A 19,485-nucleotide genomic window follows, 5' to 3' on the forward strand; every position below is an offset into this window, starting at 1 on the left:
CCTAATTGGATCGTCCAACTGGTAACTTCCAAGTGGATAATAAAGACGATGGGTGTGTCTCGATGTTTATCTTTGACATGATTTTTTGAACCTTTCTTTTAATTTTTATTTTTATTTTTTATTTTTGTTCATACGTCTATACTTATAATAATACGATCAAAAGAAATCTTACTTTAACTATCCGATCTATAAATAACCAAATAATAAATCAATCCATTTGATGGATATCGGAAATGAACAGAACATAACTACGTGTATCTAAAATAAATTATTCAATATAATAAGCAAGTGTACACTTGTGACACGAAGAAAACGTATATCTTATTACCACCGTAAAACCCCTTTTGTAACATTTCGTATATACGATTTGACGTTTTTCATCGGAATATATACAGTTTGCTAAGTTTATTACACGTTTTACTGTCCATCGTAAGGCATCGTTGCTACGATTCCTAACGAAAGTATTGGTAAATAACTGTATCGATCCTGTTATTCGTTCAAACCATCCCTACGTTTATTTCCAATATATGTAGTATTATATATACTATGTGTAATCTATATACATATATATATATAAATAAATGTAATACATGCATTCCATGTGTAATACGTATGCACATACGATGGTAACGTATACATACCCTTCATTTATTGAACGTTATACATACACTTTTATTATTCTTTTTGTTTCCGTTTATTCCTTTTTTTTTCTCTCTCTCTCTCTCTCTTTTTTATATGAACTACGTAGTCACCGGAAATTATATTTCACGGTGCATCGATATCGACAACAGTGGAAAAAAAAAGAAAAAAAAGGAGAGGAAAATAAAATGGACAGTGGATGATATTGCCGTAAAACGCACGATCCGAACCAAGTTTTCGATACCTTCGTTCCCCCGGTATGTTTCTATGAATCGGATATGCGCTGGAAAAATTACTTTGTCCGACGTAAAAATTTTGTCGCAATGCACTCTCCGCTCTTTTTCCATCCACAATTTTTTTTCTTTTTTTCCAAACAGAGAAAAAAAAAGAAAGAGAGAGAGAATTGCAACCATCCATATCGCATTCCGGAATTGCATCGATCTCTTTGAATACCTTTTATATTTCGTTAGACATGTATTTACATTCACATAAGCACACGAGACTCATGTATCTGCCGTACATAAAATCGTAAAAAAATTGTCTGTAATTTAATACTTTGGGGGAAGGAAAACATAAAAAAATACGAGTAACCAGAAAGGTACTGGCTTGAATTAACTACGTTAAAAATATTATTTACAACAGATACGATTTCATTCGAATAAATTATTAGAATGTATACATATGTAGATATACATGCTTTTTTATTATATCTTTTAAATAGAAATATAATTAAATTCATTTATAAAATAAATTGAAAAATTATCATAACTTTTAATTAATCCGACAATTCGTTGAAATTCGTAGGAAGAGGACTATAGACAACGACCTTGACCTACCAAACGCAAAGACTCGTAAATTTTACATGAGCTATTTAAATTTCGCATGTTTAGACAAGATTCCTAAATAAGTATATATATATATATAGTTGCAGTTTTCCTTATACAAACGATGCAAAGTAGCACATTCTCGGTGGCAAAAGTGCCTTATTAAATCTGCTTATAAGAAAGAACACGTTTGCGGTAAAGGTAATAAGAACACCGAGATAACCTCGTAGAACATTTTAACATAGTCACGATGGTACCTAAAGGGACGTTCATTTTCTGCGTGCTTCGTGCAAACATACCACCGCTAGTGTACTCTTCTACTCTGGTACTATGTGGCAGAATGAAATGCATAACCTCGAGTTACGTACTTGAAACGTGCGAAGATTTCGTGCCGAGCTAATGTTGCGCCTCGTTCCAAAAAACGTGTAGTAGGTGAATTACCTGCAATTAGAAAAAACATATATGAATGTTAGTTTTTAATTATTTCTATCAAATTGTGTTCAAATTCATCGATTATTTTAAATCAACATTTATGCGTAACGTGTAAATATTTTATTAGAATTTATCTTTCTATTAAAAAAATTAAACAAAAAATATACAATTCTGTCCTTGTAATATTATTTTTTATAATATTTAATCAACAAATGAAAATGTTTGGATGGTAATAATATTATATATTATATATAATAATATATTATAATGTTAGTTTTGTATTTTTTTTTGTTTTTTCAGTTAATGTACGTTTATATAAAAATTGAATTAAAATAAATATTACTATATATAATATAATAGTATTTATTATTTAAAAATATAATAACATTCTATAATATTATTTATGTTGTAATTTCTTTTCTGTTTTTCATTTTGTCCAAATTAATTAACTGTGGCAATCTTCTTTAAAATATCGATAGCATGATTCCTTAGAAATCGGACGAACAAAATAAGGAAAAAAAATTAAACAAGACGAGTAAAAAATGCAATCGTAATGTGCAAGTAAGAAAAATAGGATCGTTCACGATGGTATGGGATCGTCATTCGTGCGTATCGAATTAAAAGGAACATAAAGCAGCATGCGTTCGTTTCTCGAATCGACTCATTCTCTTTCTCTCTATGAACAAGCCTTTCTAAACCGTCTTGATTCATCGTGGAAGCGGTCGAGAATAGTCGACGAGAAGAAGAGGGCCGTTTGCGAGTGCCAAGACCGCCTGCGCCAGTCCGCTAGCAAGCAAGCACCAATAACACCAAGTTAATGATGTTTGCTTGACGGATTTATGAGGGCACTGCATGCGGCGCACGTCGGCTAAAAGGAGTCATTGGACGAGTCCACTCGCGCTCACACACACACACACACACACACACACACATCATATCACATCACATAACATAACACACACATTAGTATATATAATACCAAGATAGACTAATGTAAGATAAGAAGAAGGAGAGTAGTAGAATACGATCCTAGCTCTAAGCCTCTTCGATCCTATCGCAAAAGAGGAAAATGCATTGAGTATAGTGGTTTATATAGCAAAAAGCATCGTCGTTGAAACGGAAACTTTGCTGTTCAAGTTAGCCCCGTTAGAAAACGAACGGAGAAAGTACGAGAAGATCGATGTGCTTACAACGAGCCTTACGACTAGAACTTAAGATAGAAACGATGGATAGTTGTTCCTTCTGTCTTTCGCTAATTACGCGTAATTTCTTGGAATCCATGAGATTTCTCATTTCGCGAAAGCGTTCGCTTACTTACATTAGTCGCTTTCTTTCTTTCTAAGTTTTTTTTCTTCAATTTTTTTTTTTATTTACACAGTAAATATATGCAATATTATAATATCTTTATCTTTTACGCATTAACTTAGTCATAGACGTCGTTCATTTATCGGGAAAATAATCATTAATTATAAAGTTGGTAGTATCATGAGTTAGTAATCATTTTATTTTCTAATTACTGGACATGACGTGCATGTAATTGGATTTTTGTATTGAGAAAGAAAAAAAGAAAGAGAGAACAGGGGATAGGTCGTTAGAGTTTTGAGATCGATTAATGCATACACATTTTATGTTTATGATAAGCATATACGTTGAACGATTAATGTTATCTAAACGACGTGAAATAAATGAAAAAAATGGGATACAAAAATTGAATAAGTTTATCACAGAGTACGTGGAAAGATCGTAGATTTACCAAGGTTATTGGAGTTGAGATTCAGCAAAAAAAAAATGAATAAAAAATAAAAGCCATAAATACGCACGGAAGGGTAGAAATAAACTTGCTATTTTTAATCTTACAAGAAGATAAGTAAATATAAAAAAATATGGAATCTTTAATAAAAACCAATTTAGGAAAAAAGAATTAATTTGAAAGGAAAGAAAAAAAGTGTCAAAATAATAGATACACAAAGTAAGTAAGGTAAAATAGTGTGTTATTGCATTCAAATCAGCGCATCTCGAAAAACACGTTAGTAACATAAAAGGGGTTGGAGAACTTTTTATGCTCGACATTAAAAGTAAACGAGTGCGGGCAACAATGGTCTTATCGAATATAGGCTCGAGAGGTCTAATCTCGTTCTGCCAATCGCTTATGTTAGAGAGGGAACCCGCTGCACACAACGGTCGCGACGATAAACAGAGTGGAACGCAAATCGCCGTGCTCGTTAGCATAACTCCCGATCGTCCTTTTCCCACTACCCAACTCCTTCTCTTCTCTTCCTCTTTCTCTTTCTCTTTCTAGATTTGCTTCCTTTATCTCTTTCTTTCATGACTTTTTGTTATTTTTTTTCTCTCTTATGGGTTACCGGAACTAGCTCTGTTTCCTCTGTCCCGTACATAGAATATAATACTGACTTACTAACTAGACTTTTCTATACTGTACTTTGCTTAGACACCGATTAGTAACTTCGATCTTTCACGGACTACCGCGTACGCTTTCCTTCGACTATGAAAGATATCTTTGTCTAATATTAAACGCCCACTCTAATGTAACTTCAATGAAACTCCTCCCACAACCCAATTACTACGACGTACGTAGACGTAATATTAACTTTTATGAAATATTTATAACGTTATTTCCTATAAACGGTTATGAATGATTCGTTCAAGAAGTTTCAGAAATTCTATGATTTTTCAAATGATATTTAATTATATGATAAGGACGTATATATAATGTATTGTAAATTTGACTATTCCAATTAATAAATTGAATAATCGAGGAACTAAAGACCAAGAATTAAAAAAATAGGGGGAATAAAAAATTAAAATAAAATCAAATATTAACGGTTCATGATTTCTATCGTTATCAATGAATAAACATTTGAAGATGTATAAAAAAAAATATAATTTCAAATGTAAGAAAATAAAATGTAGATAATTATTAAATGTGATTCTAATTGAATATAAAACGACAATCTCCAAATAAATTCTACTATCGTTATTGAAAGCTCGAGGGAAATGTTTAATATACCAAGAAATCATCGAACTAAAGACCAAACGTAAAAAAGAAAGAAAAAAGGATAGAAAAAGATAGAAAAAATAACTCCTTAATATTACATATTATCATTTTATGATGTCTATCATCTTTAGTCAACGAGAAAGTACGAGACATAGAGAGATACTTAACGATCGTAGACTTGAAAACGCGTTAGCCCCTAAGGAACCATTTTGTCTCGACTAGTTTCGTCTCGAGGCGACTTTTACACGTCGATGGAGTGAGAAGAAGGATGAAGGTTAATATAACACGAGAGACAAAGATAAAGAGAGAGATAAAGAGAGAGAGAGAGAGAGAGAAGAGAGAAAATATAAGACGACGGTGATGGTAATTGATGCTTTGTAGGATAATGCTTGAATACCGTACACCTTTTTTCATCTCATTTTTTTCTAATTGAACCAAATTATGCAAAAATCTACCGACCGTAAAAATGCAAAACGCAAAAAAAGAACAACAAGTTATTTAAACACGATAAAAATCCCATAATTTTGTCATCGTTTTTATTCATTCTTTTATAAGCATTATTTTATATCATAAATTTTTTAAATTTATTTATAATTATTTCAAAATTGTACGATAATTTTGATAATTTCAGATTATCAACACCATAATTATAATTTCGTCCGAATTATTAAAAGTATATAGATATATATTATTTGTTATTAATAGATAAATTTATAAAAAAATTTGAAATTTTATACTTAATAAAAATACAATTATTTGAATATGTTCAAATTACAAATTATCAAATTATAATAAATTAACTCTATTTTAAAATCATTCAAGATTTCTATGTAATTTGGGTGCAATTGATCCTCTTTCCTTCTTTGTATAAAATATCAACGTTAATAACCAACACTTTGATCATTACGATCGACAAAAGTTATTAGATTCTGAATGATCCAACAACAAGTACACGTATGCTTGGTGAGAAAAAAAAATATCGAGATGACTGATGAGACATAGAAAAAAAGAAAGAGACAAGTCAAAGAAGAAGAAGAAGAAGAAGAAGAAGAAAGGACAAAATCGTTGGCAAGCTTCGTGAGCTAAGGTAATTTATTTAATGATAACACATTTAAGCAATAATAAGAGAAGAGGCGTTCGAGCTCACGCATATCCGTGATACCTTTCATGTGAATGGTTATATGTAAGAGTGGCTTGCTTGGATACTGAACACTTATCCAAGGTGAACAAATTATCCGAGAGCACGATGATGGTGAACGCCAAGCCAAGATATCAGAAGACGCGAAAGATTACGCGAGTAATGTCCGACACCTGGACATTCAAGTTCTAAACCAATAACAACAACAACTAGTAGGGGAAACTGGATACGTTGAAAACAACATTACGCGATAAAAAAGAAAGTGAGAGCAAAAGTGGTTTTCTATTTGCTACTGCTTCGTGATATTCTCATACAACTTATAGTTACCTATTGATTTTCCACTAGTTTAACTTGTTACGAATTTTAATATAAGAGAAAGAAAGATAGAGAAAGCGTTGTTGTAACAGAAATGGCGAAATTTACATTAGAATGATCAACGATACAAATGAACTCACTCTCTAGAACGTTATGTCATTTTGAAATCACCTATTCGGATTTTACTTGTTTTTTTTTTTTTTTTTTTTTTTTAATTAAATATAACGAGTTTGAACGTTAACTCTTTGTATTCGAAAAAATAATTATTTCTTCTTTTAAATAAATAAAAATTGAGTTTATTACAATAAAAATTGATACGAAGTGATTTTATAAATTTACGATTTAAAATAAGAATTAATTTACAAAGTAAATTATTCTACGATAAGATAGAAGAATTATTCTTATTGCAAGTTCGATGATAAATATTGGAAAAAAAACTTTACAAAATTTATGGAGAATCTCATTACGAAGATAGAAAGATATAGAAAGATAGAAAGAAAGAGAAAGAGAAAAAAAGAAAGAAAGATAGAGAGAGAGAGAGAGAGAGAGAGAGAGAAAGAGAGAAATCGTTCAGGTAGCATAGCGTTTAACAAAACAAAATAAGATAAAAATAAAATAAATAAAAAAGTATCCTCTCGTCGTCGAAGAAATTCAAACCGGCCCCCGGTGAGCAATTTGCTCACCTTGAAGTTGCCAGTGAATCACCTTACACTTCACGACTTACGATCCTTTACATATCCTTTTCTTCCTTCCACTCTTTTTCTCTTTCTTTTACTTTTTCTATTTCTCGATCGCATGTTTGCTGCATCGAGGGAAAAAGAGAATGAGAGAAATTACTGGATACGTTGCTGCTGTTGCTGCAGCAGCACCATCACCACCACCATCATCACCACCATCACCAGCATTGCTCGACAAAGACCGGTATTCTCTTCGCGTTAAAATGCGTTCGTGCCATCTTCAAGAATTTCTTCCAAGATAACGAAGAGATATCCTATTGACTAGTTGGAAATGATTTTTCCCTTTTTTTTTTTAAAGAAAATTTCTTTTTTTTCACGTATAAAATATTGATAAGTTAATCACTAATTATGTTATATATCTACAAGCATCCGATGATCATCCTTTAATTACAATCTAATACGAGTAATAATTTGTATTCATTTTATCATATAAAAAAGGTTTAAATACGTATATGATTATATATATTTGGAATAGTAATCGTGGTAGTAATAATTTATCATCAGTCAATTGATTTCACACCGATAAAATATTTTCTTTGTATCGATTTTATCTTATTGCATTATATTAAAAAAAAATGAATAATGATCGTGTAATGAAAATATAAATTGTGTTATCCAATCAATAATATTTCTCTAAATATATTAAATAATTATCAAAATTATAAATATTATATTTTTATGACGCATTATTAATCGTCATTAAAATAATCAACTAAAAATTGAATTATCGAAACAGTTATTTTTCTACCCCTTTTATATTATATTAATTAAAATATTATACACACACAAAATGTAAAATAAATCAAAGACTAATCGTTCACTCACTCCTGCCAAGATGAAACTGCCTATCTTTCAATGTTATCGAAGATTTATATACATACACTAATATCAGTTATTTCAGTTATGTTTACTTATAAATGTTTGAAATGTTTTTCACGAACCGATTTGTTTACTTCCAAGAACATATCTTTACGTATCACCGACTTTTTTCTCGCTTATATTTCTCTATCTCATTTTTTTTTTGAATCATCGAACGTATACTATTAAAATTAATAGAATTGAACGTTTAATCAAATTGATCATAATCTAATTTCTCAGGAATATTGATCAAAGATATATTATGATCGACCGATCGAACGTTTAGGCTTATGCAAAACGTAAACGAAAGCACATTACGAATTGACGCCTGCAATCGGGCAACGTACACCACTACCGAGCATGACATCCCGCACGTGTTATGAATAGTTAGAGCTCAACGTTAACGTTCATTATCGAACTACCAGTTTTACCATCTTCCGCAACGTTTAAATTTTCTAATCCAACCAACTATAAGCGGGTCTATCTAATATTAGATTCAAATTTGTCAAATAGAACAAAATAATTCGTAAAATAATTAATAATAAGTTATAATTAATAACTTATTATTATAAGTTATAGTTTAAATGTAATTATACCGCATATACTGTACAAAAACAAATATATTCAATTATATAAATACTAATAGAACAAATTTGTGCCAATGAATTTATAACAACTACGTGACAAATAATAGATTCTTAGACAATCATAACGGATATTATTTTTGTCTGTACTTGGCAATTGACTAAGTATGTTAAAAGAGAACATCTGGAAGCCCTTACATAAGTCAAAGATAATATATATATATTAGATAATTAAAAGAACTATATAAATTCTGTGATACGTATTACTCGACGATAGAAGAGAGGAATAATAATAATATACGATGCTTTGAAAAGAAACATGCCTCTCGTAATAATCGCAACCGCATCTCTGCAATTACGTTTGATCATCGTGATAAGTCCAAGTAGATAAATCCGAGTAGATTTTATTGAACGATCGTTCGTGGTCGTTTACGGACGAGTCTAGAACGCAACGATTCCGAGAATGCTTGAGCGGAGGCTGACTGAGTGAATCTGGACGATTCTAGGAGATTACAACCCTACAAGATAAAGTGAGATAGAATGAGACATAAAAAGATAGATAGAAAGAGAGAGAAAGAAACTTCGTGGTGAAATCGGCTAAATTAGTATCCGCAAGAAGGCCATATTAATTTATCAGTACGGTAGTAGTGTGCCTCGTGTGTTACGGACCGGTGCAATCTGATACGAACAATGGATCGGTGCGATTGAATGTAGGTCAAGGAGAAGCAGCCGGATGGAGTACGGAATCGTTTTGTTTCTCCCTGCCAAATAATCTTTTAAATCATTCCCATATATCCTCTCTCATGTGATCAATAAAAAAAAAAGAAAATATTTGTTCTTTCACCGGTACAATTAATTGTAAATCCTTCGAGCGTAAATACTTTTACATAGACCGATGGTATACAACTGATGAGTTTAATTAACTGTAACTGTGTTTTTATTTAGTTTCGAAATGTTTCTCTATATTATTTATATTGAATAAATTATACATAAGCATGCAATTATAAATAAAACGATTAGTTAATTTAATTGTACATTTATAAGTGATATCGATAGTTAGGCATACATGTATCGATAATTACGAGAATGAATCTCAAAAAAAAAAAAAAACTATTAAAAATATATATTTTATGATTTATCATAAGTACCAGTACCGAATATTCCAACATAGACTAAACTTAAAACGTTTATTATTCATTATTAATTAATTATCAAATCTTTCATCCATTGTTTCTTTAAAATATACTCTTAAAATAATACGAAATAGCAAAAAGAAAGAAAAAATGCAAAAAATACGTAGGACGTAAATAAAAGAGAATACAAAAAGAAATAGATTAATGATAACAAAGAAATGGTAGAAAATAAGGGATATAGAGAGTTGAATATAGTGGTTGCTGCGAAAGAAAGAGAGAGAAAGAAAGAAAGAACGAGCAAACGTGCAAGCAAGAGAGAGAGAGAGAGAGAGAGAGAAAGAAAGAGTAAGAGAAGAGGTTTGAGAGGAAGGAGGAGAAAGGAAAAGGTAAAAGGGGAGGGATAACTCTAATTACAAGCGGTAGCTTACAGAACGGTCCGTAGTAATGCGATCGCTCGTGTGCTCTCATTAACAATTACTGTACAAGGAGAGTTAATGCATGGCATGATCATGGTTATAATTAGTGGTGGACGGGGCTGTAGGAGATAGAGAGAAGTGAAAGGGAGCGAAATAGGGAGTAGAAGAAGGAGAGAGAGAGAAAGCCAAAACCGTTCTCGTTCTCTCTCTCTCTCTTTCCCTTTCACTCACTCTCTCTCTCTCTCTTGTGGAGATTAAGTACTCCTACTACTAACATAATGAGTTTGTGAGAGAGCATACGACGTGACTATGTGGCGACCATAGAACGCCTATGACAACCAACTCCCCCCCCCCCCCATCCTATCAACCCCCTCTCACTAACTCTCTCACTCTCTCTCTCTCTCTGTCTCTCTTTTGTACTATCTCCTTCCACCCTTGTTTCATTTCACCAGGAAACTACTCCTGCTGGCTTCGGTTCACCGGTTTTCCGTTCCTCTTTGGCCACGCGTCAATGACGACAATTAGCCATTGTGCATGTCTCACGACTACCGTAGTACTGTTCTTTTCAATCTTAACGCCTAAAATCGTTGACTTTCACCAGATGAGCTATTATAATAACAACGAAGTATTTTCCCAATTATGTACTCCGATTAAAAGCCGTCTGATTATCAAGGTGTTTGTATTTTCCTTTTCTGTTTTTTTTTTAATTGTTTTTTCTTAAACACAAGCGATAATTAAATGAACGTATTAGGTAATATGATTGCTATTACTATAATATTATTTATAATATATTATACATTTTTACGTAACTATGAAATGAAAATACACATTTTATACATTTATTCTTCTAACAAGAAGAAAAATATTAAAAAAAGAAAAAAGAAATAAATTAAATTCTATTCGAATAAATGCGGAAAGAATAAAGGATAGCATGCAATCGCACTGACAGCAGCAGCAGCAGCAGCAGCAGAGTACTCGATTAAAAACATATGATATAATGAAATTTAATTAACGCCTACAAGTCAGATCCTAATACGCGTTCGTAAATTTTTCTTCCTTTTTTCCCTACGAGAATCGGGTATTAATGATCGGCTTCATTCGCGAATCTCGTAAATCCGCTCGAGAGGACGAGCGATTTATTCGGTTCGCTGCTATTCGTTCGAATTTTAATTACGTCGGAGAAAGCCGAGGATACGAACAGGAACAGAAGGTACGAGAGAAAGAGAAAGAGATAGAAAGAGAACGAGAGAGAGAGAAAGAGAAACTGACGTATTATGGTATAATTATGGCAACGAAGTTAAAATAAATGCAAGTATGTGTACGTTACACAAACACGTGTATAAAGTACTTACGTATGAAAATTAAAACGAGAGAAAAATTGTATAATCAAAAAATGAACGTAAAATAACGTTACAATAACAATAACGATGACGATAATAAATGTTGGAATATATTAATAAGTAATAGAAAAAATCGATATTTAAAAGAGGTGAATCTTTTTACTTACAACAAAAACACCGGATTGCAATTACAAACTGTTCATAATATTACACGTATTATTTCTCTTAGAGGATTAATTATAAATGAATTTCTACGCTCTGAATGTAAATAATTTCATAAAAGAACTTACACTCATACATACGCGTACGTACGACTATGAACGCTCATCCGCAAGGTATTTTCAACCAAAAAAAGTAAAAATAAAAGGAATTCCCCATCAGTTTAACGTTGAAAAGATTAAATTCCAGACATTATTTTTTTTCTTTTTCTTTTTCCATAGTAATCAGTAAAAGATACTAATAGGATATCACCAATGGAACAGTTGATACTTTAGACTTCCGTGCGAACATCTCTGTTTCCTTGGGATTTCATTAAAACCTTTCAACCTTTTCTCCTTATCAACAATAAGTCGACGTCGTTCTCAACACGGTGACGACGACAACGACAACGACAACGACAACGATGACGTGAACGAAACGTTACTATCTCTCTCTCTCTCTCTCTCTCTCTCTCTCTCTCACTCTCTCACTCACATTTAGAGATAAAGAGAGATAAAGGGAAAGAGGAAGGAAAAGAAGTAGGTGGAGAATAAGAGGAAGCCCCGTGGAAGGGCGTTATTGTTCTTCAAAACAATTTAAACTTTAATTACTTCAGTGAACTGCAGAAACGGCGTTGCGACAGTCCCACTGTTTGCCATCGTAAAATTAATTGGCTTCTCGTGCCTCTTCTCCTTCTTCTCTCAACCATCCCTTTCTTCGATCACTCTCTCTCTCTCTCTCTCCCTCTCTCTCTCTCTCTCTATTTCACTTTATCTTTCTCTTTCATATATACCTTCGTTCCAACAGCACCTTGCCAACCCCCCTGCCCCAACTATCCCCACCATTATCCCTTTTTCTCCGCCAATTCCACCTCCATCGAGTCTCAACCATCCACCACCACCACCACCACCCTCACCAGCCTCATCCTCCACTTCCTCTTCACCCCTCCAACCGAGCTGCATATCCGCTCGCGAGCGGATCAATCGACGAAGAGAAAAGAGTGGAGGAGGAGGAGACGGAAAAAGAGACTAAGAGAGACAGAGAGAGAAAGAGAGAAAGACAGATAAAGATAACCAGTCGTTTCTCTCCCATAGCTGTTTTATGCATTATCCGGACGCAATTACCGCGAAGACCGTCCGTCATGCATTACGTCATCATACGGCCAAATGCGCGCATGCATCCTGGTTTACATGACAATCACCGAGTAAAGAGAGAGAGTGAGACAGAACGATAACCAATCCTACCTTCTCTCTCTTTCTCTATCTTTCTCTTTCTGTCTATCTGTTTCTCTTATTCCGTCTTTATTTTATACCGGTTCGAGAAAGACAATACGAGAGCTGTGCATTCGAGTATACCACTCGCGAGCTGTATATTTGAAATCCAATCGCGTTATCCAGTAACCATAAATAAAAAAAAAAAAAGAACAAGAAAAAACAAGGAAAAAAAAGGAAAAGAAATGAATAGAGTAAAGATATTTTTCAGAGGAAGTTTCCAGCACTCAAATAAATCTACCCTCCCAAAGCAGACGGATGTTTCCGGTCTTTCTCGCTCTTCCTACTACGCTCTTCCTACTACTCCCTTCATCTTCCTGCTGCTACCCCATCTCTCCTATATTCTATTATATTATATGCGTTCCGTACAAATGTACTACTCTTTTTATGTGTTCTTATTTTATATATCACATTGTGTTTCGAGCAACACGCGACACCCTTTTGTTTTAAGATTTTATAAAAGGACGAGCTACGTGTCTACGCAACCCCTATGCCTACTCCTACCCCCTGACCCCTCTTTCCTTTCCCTCTTTCTATATTATATATATATGTTCTTTCGCAAGAGACGTTTCTTTTAAAATTCCTCTGGAAAAGTCAAGTGTCCCGCCGCTTTTTACTACTATCTCGGTTAGACACGAGTCCCATTTCGTACGATCCATTTACTCTCGCGGTTTGAAGCGTGAAGAGAAAGAAGAGAATAAGAAGAAGAAGAAGAAAAAAGAAATCCGCGGAGGATAGACGTCAGGGAAAAGATCGAAAAATGGGAATCGAAAAATAGAAAAAAATCCAAACGAAAAAGAGTAAGAGAAGAAGGGGTATGTGAGGGTGTAGGAGGAAGAAGAAGAAAATAAATGCTCTTGAATAAAATAAAAAAAAAAAAGACAAAGAGAAAGAAAAGGCAAGGACTCGAGAACGAACGGTGCATATCGGTGCGCCACGCCCGCGGAAATAAAATTTCTCTTGCACGTCTACGTCGTCGTGCCCACCACCGCCACCACCACCATCACCACCACCACAGCAGCAGAAGCAGCAACAGCAGCAGTAGCAGCAGAGTTTCCCCTTTTCCTTTCACCTTTTCCAATTCTACTCTTCGTCTCTTTCTCACTCTTTTTTACCCACCCTCACGATCCTCTCTTCGGATTTCCCCCTTACCATACCCACCCCCCGTCGACGGCGAGGCTGCGCTTGTTGATATTCATTTGGAACGTCACTTTGGCCGCGATAACCAGCCCGACGCTTTCCAGGGGCTGCGTACGCCGGAAACGATTCTGTCTTTCTCCCCGTTTTATCCCTCTTCTACCCCTCCCATTCCCATCCCATCCCATCCCATCCCTCTAACTCCTACCCCATTCTTACTCGACGCAACGAGCGCAGCCGTAATGCCGGCGGCGGCCAATGCTCGCGAAAGGCTGACTCAGGCATCGTTGTCATGTGCGGCCGGGCCGGTGCATCGATCGCCTTCTCCTACGTTGCACATCGTCGTCTCCTTCTCCTCCACCTCTTCGACCCCCTCCTCCTCCTCCTCTACCTCTTCATTCTCCTCATCTTTTCTCCCTCTGCACAACCTCCGCGACCCTTCTTCTTCTTCTTCTTCTTCTTCTTCCTCCTTTTCTACCACCACCACCTTCTTCTTCTTCTTCTTTCTTACCACTACTCTTTCGAAACATCTACACACTACACACCCACGCAACACACGCTCGAGTCTTTTCCTTCTCGACCCCTTCTTCGTTTTCTTCCACTCTATACTAACCCTTATCTTTCTTTCTTTCTTTTACTTATTCTCCCTCTCTCTCTTTCTCTTCCGTTTCCTTACTTACTACCTTGGAAGAAGCCACCACCCACCCTGCATCGACGCTGCACCCCGTTGCACCCCGACCGGAGTCGCGCGCAAGCGACCGAACGACGAGCTTTACCCGAGGGCTATCCGAGAATACCCGATTTAAACGTCGTTGTATCGCGAATGCTACTCACCTCCCTATTTCTTTATAACATTCAAGAGAAAGAGAAAGAATATATATATATATATATATATATATATATATAACACGTGAACGGTTGTGTTATACCTCTCCTTTTTTCTTTCTTTCTTTCGATAACATTTTCTTTTCTTCAAACGTAGTTTACCCAACGAAAAGAAAATGCCACCACTGTTACCGTTATCGTTAAAGTTATATCCTTGGAAAAGGGTGAAAAACTTCAATTAAATTTTTCCTCTTACCGTGTTACATGCCTTCAATCTGAAGTATCTTTTTTTTTTGCCTTTTCTGTCGGAAAGATTTTTGAAACAAAACAATCTAAAGATTTTTTTGATAAATATGACGACGACGACATTTTACAAAATAATCCGAAGAAAGAAGAATTATTATATTTTCAAGATTAGGATAAATGTATTTAGAAAGAAATGACAACGGGGATTTATGACTATGTGAAAGAACTAAAGTTGTGTAATAATATTTCAACGAAATGCAACTAAACTCTATTGAATTGTCTCTCTTTCTCTTTCTCTCTCTCTCTCTCTCTCTCTCTCTCTCTCTCTCTTATGATAGTATTATAAAGAGGGACAGTTAATAACTCTCATTTATACAACATACAATTACATAACACAACTAGCCTTACAATAATAAATATATTTAATTATAATTTAAACGTAAGAAAGAAACTAACCAGACAATAAAAAATAAAATGCAAATATAAATCAATTGACTATCTACAATAAAAAACATATATATATGCAAGCATAAAATAATAATGATTAATCGATCATTTGTTATCATCGTAGAAATAAATACGATAACGTTGCGACAAAATCGATGTATCTTGTCGAAGTATAGAATCGAATCGAGCATGGTGTTGTATCGTGTGGACTCAAGAGAGGAAAAGGGAAGGATGAGAAGGGGTGGGTGGACGATGAGGGTCGAGGAGAGTGGGTGGAGTATGAACGAGCCTCGAATAAAGTGGACGAAGGTATACGTATGGTACCATAGTAAATATGTACGGGAAGGGCACGCGCGTGTCTATACAACCCTAGCTAACCCCGTTCGTCAACCATCCATCCCTCCTCCCTTTTATGTTGCCTGGTGGCCATCGAAACGACGAGAATCGGACGGGGTTTGGGAGAGGGGGGTGGAGAATTTTCACGCGTGGAATAGGTGGTGTTCGGTGGTGGTAAAAGAGCTGCTAGGTGACGTCGAGCACGAGCACTTTACTAGATGGTTATTTCATGCGAGTAGCAATAACATTTTCCTAGCATTTTGTTAATGGATGCTCACACACACATATACACACTTATATATAACACACTCTCACTCTAAACTTTCTATCGTTGCATCGTGCATACCTCGTACACTCGTAACGCATAAATGCAACTTCCTTTTTGTTCGAGAAATCGTTCCTTTTCGTTTAAAATGTTAACTTTAAAGATCATTGATATTCAATTTTTCTTCGTTTCTCAATTCGTTGTAATATTTTGTATATCCTTCGATTTTTTTTCTATATTTCCTGTACTATCTGTTTTATACTTCTCCTATATTATCTATCTGTATACACATATATGATAAAACAAATTTGCTAGATAGAAAGTACACATGTTGTGTTTCTAGATATAGATATACCTGTACAGTTTAATAGTATAATATGAACAAAATGTTATGACTATTATTATAGTACAAGAAAGAGTATTCTATGTTTTTTTTCTATCTTTTTCTCTCTTCTTATCTATCTTCGTTAATTAAATATCTATATATATATATACATACATACACGTGTGTATATACGTATGTGTAAACGGGTTTATTACGAGCACGTTTTAATAGAGAAAGCTTTGTATCCGAGCTATTCAACAACACACAAGGTTGAAGGCTACTGTTGTTTGATCGCTAATTAAGCTCTACTAAATCTAACTTCAATTAGCAACGATCGAACGGTAGCATGTTTCTATTGAATATAACAAAAATTTATACATGTATATATGTGCACAGTATACGATATACTATACTACGCATTGTATTCTTCAACTCTAATTGGATTGGAATATAAGACAATGGTTATGAAAATTTTTCATACGTTCTATAAATGTATATCTACATTAAATGTCCATCTAAAAATTCCATGCAATCATCTTATATTTTTTGACAAATAATTTTTTTTTTTGTATTATTTAACATTTTTGTGTAAATGAAAAAAATATTCAAAACTAAATCTACACGAGTTCAGATCATTTCACAAATAAACTTTAATTTTATTCGAAATATTAATTAACGTATTGCATAACTTGCGATTAAATTAATTGAAATTTTGATTAACAATTCGATAGAAAAATTCTTGTACGTAAATATAAGCTACTTTAAATAGCACTGATTCCTATTATAAAAATAAAACAATTCTATCTTTGTAATGCGTCATCATCTTGCTAGTATAATAAATGACCATTTATTGCAATTATTAACGCGTAGAAAAAAGGAACCTTGGAGGAGAAACGTGTGTCACGTGTGTCCGCGAAACGTGTATAGTTACTACTCTCGTATATTTGTCGAACTACTTGGAGAGTACGCATCGTGTGCCGCCTTTATGGCGCAATATCTCTTAACTTCCTCGAACTCGACCGTATGTCTCTTTTTCTCTTCCTCTATTTTACTCTTTCTCTCTATTTTTCTCTTTCTTTCTCTCACAAACGATATTTGCGCCAAGCGAGATAACGAAACTATGAAGTATGATAAAGTACTTCGACGACTCGTACAGAAAAGAATGCAACTCGTCGCTTTTATCTCTCTACTAAACTTTCTTGTCTATAATAAATCACAAATTCCCAGTTACAAAAAAAAAAAGAAAGAAAGAAAAACTTAACTATCGAAAGTAACCAATAAATCTTCCCTAATACTATATATATATATATATATATATATATATATATATATATATATATATATGTGTGTGTATATATATATATGTGTGTATATATATTTCAAAGTTATTTCGTAAGATCGATTTTCTGGATTTTATCCAAACCATCTGTCGTACACCCTATCAAGAATAGGTCGTGGTTCTTTGCAAAACTATGATAAATAATAGATGACGAATTTGAAAAACGATCATACGAATAAGATTTATTCAATTGATTTGTGATAGAGAAAGAAAGAACTAATGCAAGAGAGAGAGTTCGAAAGAAACTTACGTGTGTTGGTTGCACGATAGAAATCGTTAGAATGTCGAGGTCAATCCTACCCTTCGTGACCTATGCAAAACGACTCTGCGAAGAAAGAAGGATGCAAAAGAAAAATATAACTATAGCGTTTGTGGAAAGAAAGCTTCAGGGATATAGATAAGCAAAGTTAGATTCGAACTAATGTAAGCTACGTCGAGGTCTTTATTGAATAAGCTAAAGTCATAAATAAATGAATAAACATTTTTTTTTCTATCGACAAACCCAATATACCGGGTGTCCTCAAATCAATAATCCATAGCTTCATAATTTAACGCAAATAACTTATACAAGTTATTTGGTTTTTTTTCCCCTACCCATACATATTTTATCTGAAATCTATTAAAACCTAAATATATATATTGTTTTGAAAACGTCTAAATCACTGATTCGTGTCATGAATTATACGAAGAATCATAAACATTAGAAATATTTTTTTTACCAGCCCATGTTTGCATTCACTTTCCTCATTTTGAAATGCGATAATTTTTGACAGAATAAACAAATGTGATAAATGTTTTTTCTTCTAATTATTATATGATATGTGTAAGCTTTCGAATGAACGTAAATAATGTCAGATCAAATTAATGTTACAAGGTACGAACTGTAAAAGTTTGAAATAAATGATAAGCTTATCGTTACCTTGCTTTAAACTATAAATATACTATATATGCTTTATATACTTTTAATCATACTCTTTCTAATACGCGGAAAATCAATTAAAAATTATTTATATGATAACTGACGAATGTATCTTCTCTCAAAGGTTTCCTCTTCCTTATCTAATCTCGTGATACTTTGCAAGCTTATAACTAACCAACTAGCTAGTTAGAGTAGCGGTCAATCCACCATTGCGATATATTTCTCTATCCAGACTGTTACTATTTTCTGATGTACTATTCTCGATTTCTCTGACAAAATCAACGAACACGAGTATAGCATCACGTCAGTGACCTCTTCTCACTCACTCACTGTCTATTTTCTCATTCGATGTACCAAAAAAGAAAGTATATTAAAACTGTTTGATAATTAAAACGCATTGGTTCAACTAAAAATGTATATAAACGCGTGAAATATTTCATCGCACTATGATGAAATTTTTCCTCGATACGGAAAAGTATATATATGTGTGTGTGTGTGTTCTTCTTTATAGAGTGAAAAAAATCTTTTCATAACTTTGATGAAACACGGCACACGATGAGAAAGATCGATAGCGTTAATTGCTTGTCAAGCGTAACTTGTCGCAAAATAAAAAAAAATATATATATATATATATAAAAAATAAAATGTAGCATACCATGAATATTTGATGTCGCCTCGTCGATGTTATCGATTCTTTCGCTAAGCAAACAGTCAAGATTCGATCTCTGTATGTATGTATGTATGT

The 19,485-nt window shown here is 33.7% G+C and overlaps 1 protein-coding gene and 1 long non-coding RNA gene across 7 annotated transcripts in view; both read right to left on the reverse strand.

Moving 5' to 3' along the window:
• Nucleotides 1-19,485, reverse strand: part of LOC107073811 (uncharacterized) — a 251,575-nt gene that overhangs the window by 204,689 nt on the left and 27,401 nt on the right. The window lies entirely within an intron of this gene.
• On the reverse strand, nucleotides 1,320-14,905 carry LOC149032995 (uncharacterized). 3 transcript variants are annotated; one of them, XR_016176165.1, is made up of 2 exons: nucleotides 14,258-14,905; nucleotides 1,320-1,904 (listed from the first exon to the last, which is right to left on the reverse strand). It is a non-coding gene; the product is annotated as an uncharacterized LOC149032995 (long non-coding RNA). The 3 variants fall into 3 exon arrangements; XR_016176167.1 differs by lacking the exon at nucleotides 14,258-14,905 and adding an exon at nucleotides 14,021-14,244; XR_016176166.1 differs by lacking the exon at nucleotides 14,258-14,905 and adding an exon at nucleotides 12,242-12,465.

This window comes from Polistes dominula, unplaced genomic scaffold, assembly GCF_049000335.1.
Source record: "Polistes dominula isolate Pdom_NZ unplaced genomic scaffold, Pdom_raw_medaka contig_31, whole genome shotgun sequence".
Taxonomy (NCBI): Eukaryota; Metazoa; Arthropoda; class Insecta; order Hymenoptera; family Vespidae; genus Polistes; species Polistes dominula.